General features: G+C 39.0%; 1 pseudogene; it reads left to right on the forward strand.

The window, feature by feature from the left end:
* Positions 1-321: 321 nt before the first annotated feature.
* Ppid-ps20 (peptidylprolyl isomerase D, pseudogene 20) lies at positions 322-1735 on the forward strand (annotated as a pseudogene).
* The last annotated feature ends 9833 nt before the right edge of the window (positions 1736-11568 follow it).

Raw genomic sequence — 11568 nt, forward strand, 5'->3', positions numbered from 1 at the left:
GCAGTAAGGAGAATGGATTCGGGGAATACCAATATGGGGGAGGGGGATGGGATGAAGAACCAGGAAATGTAATAACATTTGAAATGTAAGTAAAGAAATATATCTAATATATAAAAGAAAATACACAAAGTCACTTTAAGTTATACTGCATCATAGATCAAATAAAATTAATTAAAATCTATAAAATGTTTCATCCAACAGCTGTAGTATTCATATTCTTCTAAGTAGCTCATGAACAATCTCTAATAAATTGAATCACATTTTGTGCCATTAAACAAGACAGCGTGTCACCAGTTTATAACGGAGACCTGCAGTAGAGTTTGAGCCCCTCTCGTGCACTAGGCACTCGTGTCCTGCTTTTCAGCGCCTACAGTGAAGATGTCCCACCCATCCCCAGCAGCCAAGCCCTCCAATTCCAAGAACCCGCGAGTCTTCTTTGACGTGGACATAGGCGGGGAGCGAGTTGGACAAATTGTTTTAGAATTGTTTGCAGATATTATTCCTAAAACTGCAGAAAATTTTTGTGCATGGCTTACAGGAGAAAAGGGCACTGGATCGACAGCTGGGAAACCTCTGCATTTTAAAGGATGCCCTTTCTGCTGAATTATTAAGAAATTTATGATTCAGGGTGGAGACTTCTCAAATCCGAATGGGACAGGTGGAGAAAGTATTTATAGTGAAAATTTTGAAGACGAGAACTTTCATTGTAAGCATGACCCGGAGGGTTTGCTGAGCATGGCAAATGCATGCCCCAATACAAATGGTTCTCATTTCTTTATCACAACAGTTCCAACTCCTCATTTGGATGGGAAACATGTGGTATTTGATCAAGTAATAAAAGACCTCGGTGTGGCAAGGATGCTTGAAAATGTAGAAGCGAATGGTGAAGAACCTGCCAAACTGTGTGTTATTGCAGGATGTGGAGAATTGAAGGAAGGGGTTGACTGGGGAATATTCCCCAAAGGTGGCTCTGGTGATAGTCATCCAGATTTCCCTGAGGATGCAGACATAGACTTAAAGGGTGTAGCTAAAATTTTATTAATATCTGAACACTTAAAAAGCATTGGAAATTCTTTTTTCAAGTCTCAGAACTTGGAGATGGCTATTAAAAAATATCGAAGGTTCTAAGGTACGTGGATAGTTCAAAGGCTGTTATTGAGAAAGCAGATCTATCCAGACTGCAACCCATAGCCTTAAGTTGTGTGCTGAATATTGGTGCTTGTAAATTGTAGATGTCAAATTGGCAGGGGGCAATTGACAGTTGCTTGGAGGCTCTTGAAATGGACCCTTCAAACACTAAAGCACTATACCAAAGAGCGCAAGGATGGCAAGGATTGAAAGAATATGATCAAGCATTGGCTGGTCTTAAGAAGGCGCTGGAGATAGCCCAGGAGATAAAGCTATCCAGGCAGAATTGCTTAAAGTCAAACAAATGATAAAGGCACAAAAAGATAAAGAGAAGGCAGTGTATGCAAAAATGTTTGCTTAATAAGTAGATTTAAGTTTCCTTAACTATTACACATTAATTATATAAAGGACAATGCATATTACTGTCTACATAATCCCTGATGTGTTTCCCTTGATCTTTGTCATTGTTTACATAGCAGTGCTGACATCGAATCCTTCTTAATTAACTTACGAATTACAGTGAAATAAAACAAGACAGTATACATTCAAAAATTAAAATATTATTGCATATTGTCATAGCATAGTGGAAACCCACAGATGCTCCCCAACATATATAAACACCTGAAAATCTAACAATTTACCTTTATAGGATCAGTAAGTCACTGAATAAAATCAAGCGGGGAATTGAAAATATTCTAGACTGAAAGGAAAATGAAAAAAAAAAAACCTGCATATTAGGATCCATAAAATAAACCAAAGATAATTGTATGAGCTAAATGTATACCCTACATTAAAAAAAAACAGAGATCCACACCAATAGATAAATGGTGCACTTCATATTGTCCATGAGAACAAAAACAAGCTACTCCAAAAATCTCTGGAAGAAACAATATGTATCAGTGAATTCAAAGGAAGCCAAAAGAGCAAAGGGTCAGTGAGACAGCATTCATTCTATGAAAAATATCTATGACTAACAAAACCTTTCATTAACAACCAAAAGAAAAAAGATCCAAACCATTTTTGTAATTAATAAACTCCATTATTTCCTATTTTAGTGTGGTATCATTACACTTATTGTTTTATTATAGTAAATCATGTGCAACAATGTCTATAGCAGTATTAGTGATGTCAATATCTGAAGGGAAATGGCATGAGGTGAATGCTCCTAGCTAGCTAACTGCTAGGCAGCGGAGGATTCTTGTCAATCTTAGCATACTGAGTTAACGAGGAGGAATAATTTCTCAAGCAGAGGATCCTGGTGTTCTGCCAAGTAAGCTGCAGACCTGAGGAAGTGGCCTTCAGGATCCTTTTCTCAAGAGAAAGTAACTTTGTTTTTAATTATAAGAAGCAACATATCTAAGTTGGATTGCAGACGGATTTAGTAGTCTGCAAGGAGGATTCTGTCACTTTCAACCAAGATAGGCTATTGTTAAGAAAAGAGCACCTGGTTGGAACTAGAAACTGTGGAAAACCTTTATTCTGCTTTGCCTTTTTAAAAAAGCCAAAACTTTGAATAAAGTGTGCATTGGCTGGCTGGCTTGTATACCTACTGTGTCCTAGTTATTGTGGCTTAGAAGGTGACAAGTAAAGACTTAAAACAACTGCACTTTCCGTCATCTGGTGACTGTACAAGCAAATGGAGTATATATGAACAAAGCCTAAAAGTGATTCACAACAAAATCAGTTATAAAAATGCAACAGTCTTCAAAACTGTAGAATAAGTGGAGGAACCCAGACAGAAATGGTTATGCATTTTGTGAATCCATTTATATAAAAAGCATGGAATATCCAAATACAGACTTAAAATAGATTAGAGGTTGACATCGTCTAGTAGTAAAGATGAGTAACTGATAATAGGTAAAGGATTTTCTTTTTTTATTGGATTATTTTATTGATTTACATTTCAAATGTTAACCCCTTTCCAGGTTTCCTGTCCATAAACCTCTTATGCCATCTTCCTTCCCTCTTCTATGGGAGTGTTCTCCTCCCCATTCACCCACCCCTTTCAAACTTCATGCCCTAACATTCACCTACACTGGGGGAATCCAGCCTTGGCAGGATCAAGGGCTTCTCCTCCCATTGATGACCAACAAGACCATCCTCAGTTACAGCAGCTGGAGCCACAGGTCTGTCCCTGTGTACTCTTTGAATGGTGGTTTAGTCCTTGGAAGCTCTGGTTGGTTGGCATTGTTGTTCTTATGGGGTTGCAAGCCCCTTCGGCTCCTTCAATCCTTTCTCTAACTCGTCAACTGGGGAACCTGTTCTCAGTTCACTGGTTGGCTGTGAGCATTCACCTCTGTATTCCTCATGCTCTTAGCAGAGCCTCTCAGGAGACAGCTATATGAGGCTCCTGTCAGTGTGCACTTCTTGGCATCAGTAATATTGTCTGGGTTTGGTGGCTGCATGTATATGGGCTGTATCCCCAGGTGGGACAGGCTCTGAATGGCCATTCCTTCAGTCTCTGCTCCAAACCTTGTCCCCATATCCCCTTCTATGAATATTTTTGTTCCCCCTTCTAAGAAGTACTGAAGCATATGCACTTTGGTCATCCTTCTTCTTGAGGCTCATGTGGTCTGTGGACTGTATCTTGGGTAATCAGAGCTTTTGGGCTAATATCCACTTATCAGTGAATACATACCATGTATGCTATTTTGTGATTGGATTATCCCACTCAGCATGATATTTTCTAGTTGAATCAATTTGCTTATGAATTTCATGAAGTCATTGGGGTTTTTTCTAATTTTTTATTGGATATATTGTTTTATTTACATTTCAAATGCTATTTCCTTTCCCAGTTTCCTGTACATAAGCCGCCTATTCCCTACCCATCCCCATAAGCACGTTCTCCCCCATCAATACCTCTGAAGTCATTGTTTTTAATAGCTGAGCAGTACTACATAATGTAAATGTACCACATTTTCTGTATCAATTCCTCTGTTGTAGGGTACCTGGGTTCTTTCCAGCTTCTGGCTATTATAAATAAGGCTTCTATGAACAAAGTGGAGCATGTGTTCTTGTTATATGTTAGAGCATCTTTGGGGTTTATACCCAGGAGTGGTATAGGTGGATCCTCAGGTAGCACTATGTCCAATTTTCTGACGAACCTCCAGACTGTTTTCCAGAGTAGTTGTACAAACTTGCAATCTCACTAACAATGGAGGAATGTTCCTCTTTCTCCACATCCTCACCAGTATCTGTTGTCAACTGAGTTTTGATCTTAGTCATTCTGACTGGTGTGAGTGTTGTTTTGATTTTCATTTCCCTGATGACTAAGGGTGTTGAACATTTCTTTAAGTTCTTCTCAGCCATTCAATATTCCTCAGCTAAGAATTCTTTGTTTAGCTCTGTACCCCATTTTTAATAGGGTTATTTGGCTCTCTGGAGTCTAGCTTCTTGAGTTCTTTGTATATTTTGGATATTAGTCTGCTATCTGATCTAGGATTGGCAAATTACATTTAAGAGAATATGTGGCAGCTGGAACACTAAGCTGCCACAGTACTGAGATGTATATTTCTGGCATTGGGGCAGCCTGCCCTGGGAACTTGATGGGTAGAGAGATTGTTGCCAGGCTCAGAGAGAGGCCATCAGCACTGTGATATGGGATGGAGCAAAGTGGGTGAGAGGCTTTGCTGACTGAGATTAAGATATCTTGGGGCACTGTGGTGCCGGACCTAGTGGGTGCAAAAGAAAGTCATGTTTTGTAATTTTACAGCAACACACATCATTTCCTTGTGTTGGACTTTTTCTTCTATTATACTCTATAGTGCAAGAATAATGTAAAGTTGTTTTTTTTAATTTTGGTTTGTCATGAAATATCTTGGCTTATCCATATATGGTGATTGAGCATTTTGCTGGATACAGTAGCCTGTGCTGGCATTTATGTTCTCTTAGGGTCAGTATGGCTTTCATAGTCTCTGGTGAGAAGTCTGGTGGAATTCTGATAGGTCTGCCTTTACATGTTACTTGACCTTTTTCCCTTACTGCTTTTAATATTCTTTCTTTGTTTTGCGCATTTGATGTTCTGACTATTATGTGACAGGAGGAATTTCTCTTCTGGTTCAATCTGGAATTCTGTAGGCTTCTTGTATGTTTATGGGTATCTCTTTCTTTAGTTTAGGGAAGTTTTCTTCTATTATTTTGTTGAAGCTATTTACTGGCCCTGTAAGCTGGGAGTCTTCACTCTCTTCTATACCTATTATCCTTAGGTTTGATCTTCTCATTGTGTTCTAAATTTCCTGGATGACGTGGAATTTTTCATTTTGAATTTTGCATTTTTCTTGTCTGCTGTTTCAATGTTTTCTGTGGTATTTTCTGCATCTGAGATTCTCTCTTCTATCTCTTTTATTCTCTTGGTGATGCTTGCATCTGTGACTACTGATCTCATTCCTAGGATTCCCACCTCCAGGGTTTTCTCCCCTTGTATTTTCTTATATGTTTCTATTTCCATTTTTAGATCACAGACAGTTTTGTTCAATTCCTTCAATTGTTTGATAGTGTTTTCCTGTATTTCTTTAAGAGATTTATTTGTTTCCTCTTTAAGAGCTTCTACTTGTTTACCTGTGTTCTCCTGTGTTTCTTTAAGGGAGCTACTAATGTCCTTCTCAAAGTTCTCTATCATCATCATTAGATGTGATTTTAGGTCTGAATCTTATTTTTCAGGTGTGTTGAGGTATCCAAGGATTGGTGTGGTGGGGGGGGCTGTGTACTCATGACGTCAATTAGCATTGGTTTCTGTTGCTTATGTTCTTGCTTATACCTCTAGCCATCTGGTTATCCTTAGTGCTAACTGCCCTTGCTGCCTCTGACTGGACCCTGTCACTTCTGTGAGGCTGGTTGTGCCAGAACTCCTGGGTTTCCAGTTGTCTCTGTGATCCTGTGATTCTGGGATCTTGTAATCCTGTTTTTCAGAGCTCCTGGGATTCAAGCTTTCTTTGGATGTTGAAGAGGTGCATTGGGAGCCAGAGCTCTGGTTCTGCTCCAGGCACAGGCACAAACTGGAAGGAACTCATACTTCTGGCTAGAAGGGAGTTGCTGCTCCCATGGTTACTGGGAGGGTCCCGGCTATGCTAAGCATTGGGGCAGATATTGTGGTCTCAACTGTGGTCTTGGGTTTGTGATTACTACAGTGATCCTGGCTGTGTCAGAGCTCCTAGGATTTGAGCTTCCTCTGGGTGTTGTAAAAGTGGGTGGGAAGCCAAAGCCCTGAGTAGGCTCCAGGCACAGGTGCAAAGTGTAAGGAACACATGCCTCTGACTGGGCTGAACCTAATAGAAGAGAAATTGGGAAAGAACTTTGAACCCATTGGCACAGGGGAAAATTTCCTGAACCAATGCCTCAGGCTTTAAGATCAACATTTGACAAATGAGACCTCATAACATTGAAAAGTTTCTTTAAGGCAAAGGGCACTGTCAATAGGAATACACAGCAACCCACAGATTCAGAAAAGATCTTTACTAATCCTACATTCGACAGAGGTCTAATAACCAAAACACAAAGAACTCAAGATGTTAGATTCCAGAAAAACCAAATAAAACCTTATTAAAAAGTGGGGTACGGAACTCAACAGAGAATTCTCAACTGAGGAATATTAAATGGTTGGGAGGCATTTAAAGAAATGTTCACCAACCTTATTCATCAGGGAAATGCAAATCAAAATGAGCCCGAGATTCTACCTCACACCAGTCAGAATGGCTAAGCTCAAAAACTCAGGTGACAGCAGATGCTGGTGAAGATGTGGAGAAAGAGAAACACTCCTCCATTGCTGGTGGGATTGTAAGCTGGTATAACTATGCTGGAAATCAGTCTGGTGGTTCCTCAGAAAATTGGACATTGAACTACCTGAGGGCCCAGCTATATCACTCCTGGGCATATGCCCAAAGGATGTTCCAACATACAACAAGATCACTATGTTCATAGCAGCCTTATTTGTAGTAGCCAGAAACTGGAAAGAACCCAGATGCCCTTCAACAGAGGAATGGATACAGAAAATGTGGTACATTTACACAATGGAGTACTACTCAGCTATTAAAAACAATGACTTCATGAAATTCGCAGGGAAATAGATGGAAATTGAAAATATCATCCTAGGGCTGCAGAGATGGCTCAGATGTTAAGAGCACTAGCTGCTCTTCCAGAAGTCCTGAGTTCAATTCCCAGCAACTACATGGTGGCTCACAACCATCTGTAATGGGATCTGATGCCCTCTTCTGGTGTGTCTAAAAACAGCTACAGTATACTCACATAAATTAAATAAATAAATCTTAAAAATAAGAAAATATCATCCTGAGTGAGGTAACCCAGTCATGAAAGAACACCCATGGTATGTACTCACTGATAAGTGAATATTACTGATAAGAGAATATTAGCAAAAGAAATGTAAGGAAAAATAGAGAAAAGAAATTACAACCATAAAAAAACCCCTCAGAATATCCATGATACAACACACAGACCATATGAAACACAAGAAGGAAGACTACATCAAAGTGTAGATGCTATAGTCCTCCTCTGTAGGGGAAAGAAAATAATCTCAGTAAATAAAGGGAGAGAGGATCTGGGAGGGATAGAGGAGGGAGAGGAAAAAGGGGAGCTGGATCAAATATGGGAGTAGATAGGGTAGAAGTACAGAGGGTCAGGAATGTTAAGGGAGGTGTGTAGCAGTGTGGGACGGGGAACTGGAAGTAGCCAATAGAAAGTTCCAGATGCCAGAGACCTATGCAGTTCCCAGGACCCAACAGGGAGGATATTATCCAAAATATCAAAAGAAAAGTTGATAGAACCTGTAGAGACCATATCCAGTGGATGGGCACTGCCTCTTTTTGAGAGATGGGGCCATCTACCCGCCTCAAAAGTATTAACCCAGAATTCCTATTGTCAAAAGGAAATGCATGAACAAACAGTGGAGCAGAGCTAAAGGAAAGGCCATCCAGAAAGTGCCCCACCCGGGGATTCATCCCATTTACACACACCAAACCCAGACACTATCTCTGATGCCAAGTAGCACTTGATGACAGGAGTCTGGTATAGTGGTACACACACACACAGATACACACACAATCACACACAAACACACACACACAAATACACACACACACACACAAACACACACACACAAGTACCTTATGACTCAGCAAATTCACTACTGGGCAATTATTCAAGATACATGAAAACGTATGTTCACATAAAAATCTGTACCAAAGTATTTATAGGAGGTCCCTTCACAATTGTCAAAACTGGAAAAGACCCAAATGTTCCTCAAATGATGAATAATAAACATTTTAAAATCAATACCTTGGAAGACACATGAACAATAAAATTGAACTCACCCTGATATAGTATATATCTTAAATGGATTTTTCAAAGAATTACAGTGAGAAAATAATATCAGTCAAGTTTATCCACTGTATGAGTTAAAGTTAAACAGCATCTTCTTTAAAAGATGGTCCAGTAAAAGTGTAGAAAGAAAGTAGGGGATGGAGAAATGATTGTAGCTCTAAAAAGAAACCAAGGGATCCTGGACTCATTAGTATCAATGGTACTCATACTAATATCCTGGTTATGATATTGTGCTATAAATATACAAGATGTTACTAGTGGGTAAACTGGAAAAAGAATACATAGGATATCTCTGTGTTACTTTTTCAAATGCATGAAAATCTGTTACCTCAAAATAAAATAAAATTTTTATGAGTTTTACAAAATACTTTTCCAGTCAACCTGTGTGAACACTTTTTGCACATGAAATCAAACAAATATAAATAAAACATTATATTCAGGGATATATCTGGAAATTTAAATAATGGCTAGGCATTTGAATGTATTGGTCAATTGTTATAAATCTTTATGTTTGTTAGGTTTAATAGGTAGGATTTTTGTCTTTAGAATCTGTCTATATATCTGAGAATGAAAAGATTGTTCATCAGTTAAGAACAGATAATATTGTTCTAGAGAAATTGAGTTCAGTTCCTACTATCTATCACTCCACCTGCCTGATCTCTCATTCTCTTTTTGCAGTCAACCTCTTCTTTCCTCCAAGGGTACATATAGTCAGGTACAGGTACCCATCCTCCATATACATGTTATTGAAAAAAATTAAACAATTTAGATCCAAAGGGACAAGTCGTCTCTCCATAAAAACACAGATAAGTGATCATTTGTTGAGTATAAGTGGGAAGAACAGAGAAACAGTGAAGGACTATCAACTGATAGCTCATGCCATGAAAAAAATTATATATATATATATATATATACATATATATATATATATATATATATATATATACTCATTATCTTTTGTAGTTTAATACTTCATATAAAGAGACAAAATTTTCAGAAGGGAAAACACATAACTTCTAAAATGAAGAAGTCTTTAAAAGTAGACATTAATTTGGCTTAGTTTTCTGGATAATCAGTACTGCCTTACACAAAATCAAGCACATATGAAAAAAACAGCAGTTTGAAAAATAATATTGCTCATCAAGAGCAATTTCATCTCTGTTTCCTATTAATATCATGGCAATTATAAGTTTACATAATTTGTTTTTCTAACCTCACAAATCTTCCTTCTTACCAAATATCTAATTTGCAAAATTCAAGCCAGCTCCTTGAATACAGATCAATAAAAAACAGATGTTTTAATGATGAACTTTATAATACTTGCATATTAAATTTATAACACTGTGAATAAGCAAATACATGGATTAAAAGTGAATGGGGAGGGGAGAGCTTAAGAAGTCAATATGATAGATGTATATGATGCACATGTGAAAGACATGACGACCTGTTTTTCTCTATGCTTGTATGCTCTGATAAGAAATATTTTATCATTTAAATAAGTTGTGCTGAAACTTTTCCTGAAAGGCTATAGTGGCAACACAATCTCCATGTTTCCAGAGATATGTAGGGAAACAGAGGCAAGGTACTCTTTTTTTTTTTTTTTTTTTTTTTATTAACTTGAGTATTTCTTATATACATTTCGAGTGTTATTCCCTTTCCCGGTTTCCGGGCAAACATCCCCCTCCCCCCTCCCCTTCCTTATGGGTGTTCCCCTCCCAACCCTCCCACCATTGCCGCCCTCCCCCCATAGACTAGTTCACTGGGGGTTCAGTCTTAGCAGGACCCAGGGCTTCCCCTTCCACTGGTGCTCTTACTAGGATATTCATTGCTACCTATGGGGTCAGAGTCCAGGGTCAGTCCATGTATAGTCTTTGGGTAGTGGCTTAGTCCCTGGAAGCTCTGGTTGCTTGGCATTGTTGTACTTTTGGGGTCTCGAGCCCCTTCAAGCTCTTCCAGTTCTTTCTCTGATTCCTTCAATAGGGGACCTATTCTCAGTTCAGTGGTTTGCTGCTGGCATTCGCCTCTGTATTTGCTGTATTCTGGCTGTGTCTCTCAGGAGCGATCTACATCCGGCTCCTGTCGGTCTGCACTTCTTTGCTTCATCCATCTTGTCTAATTGGGTGGCTGTATATGTATGGGCCAAATGTGGGACAGGCTCTGAATGGGTGTTCCTTCAGTCTCTGTTTTAATCTTTGCCTCTCCCTTCCCTGCCAAGGGTATTCTTTTTCCTCATTTAAAGAAGGAGTGAAGCATTCACATTTTGATCATCCGTCTTGAGTTTCGTTTGTTCTAGGGATCTAGGGTAATTCAAGCATTTGGGCTAATAGCCACTTATCAATGAGTGCATACCATGTATGTCTTTCTGTGATTGGGTTAGTTCACTCAGGATGATATTTTCCAGTTCCAACCATTTGCCTACGAATTTCATAAACTCGTTGTTTTTGATAGCTGAGTAGTATTCCATTGTGTAGATGTACCACATTTTCTGTATCCATTCCTCTGTTGAAGGGCATCTGGGTTCTTTCCATTTTCTGGCTATTATAAATAAGGCTGCGATGAACATAGTGGAGCACGTGTCTCTTTTATATGTTGAGGCATCTTTTGGGTATATGCCCAAGAGAGGTATAGCTGGATCCTCAGGCAGTTCAATGTCCAATTTTCTGAGGAACCTCCAGACTGATTTCCAGAATGGTTTTACCAGTCTGCAATCCCACCAACAATGGAGGAGTGTTCCTCTTTCTCCACAACCTCGCCAGCATCTGCTGTCACCTGAGTTTTTGATCTTAGCCAATCGCACTGGTGTGAGGTGAAATCTCAGGGTTGTTTTGATTTGCATTTCCCTTATGACTAAAGATGTTGAACATTTCTTTAGGTGTTTCTCAGCCATTCGGCATTCCTCAGCTGTGAATTCTTTGTTTAGCTCTGAACCCCATTTTTTAATAGGGTTATTTGTTTCCCTGCGGTCTAACTTCTTGAGTTCTTTGTATATTTTGGATCTAAGGCCTCTATCTGTTGTAGGGTTGGTAAAGATCTTTTCCCAATCTGTTGGTTGCCGTTTTGTCCTAACCACAGTGTCCTTTGCCTTACAGAAGCTTTGCAGTTTTATGA

Source organism: Rattus norvegicus, chromosome X (genome assembly GCF_036323735.1).
Source record: "Rattus norvegicus strain BN/NHsdMcwi chromosome X, GRCr8, whole genome shotgun sequence".
Lineage (NCBI taxonomy): Eukaryota > Metazoa > Chordata > Mammalia > Rodentia > Muridae > Rattus > Rattus norvegicus.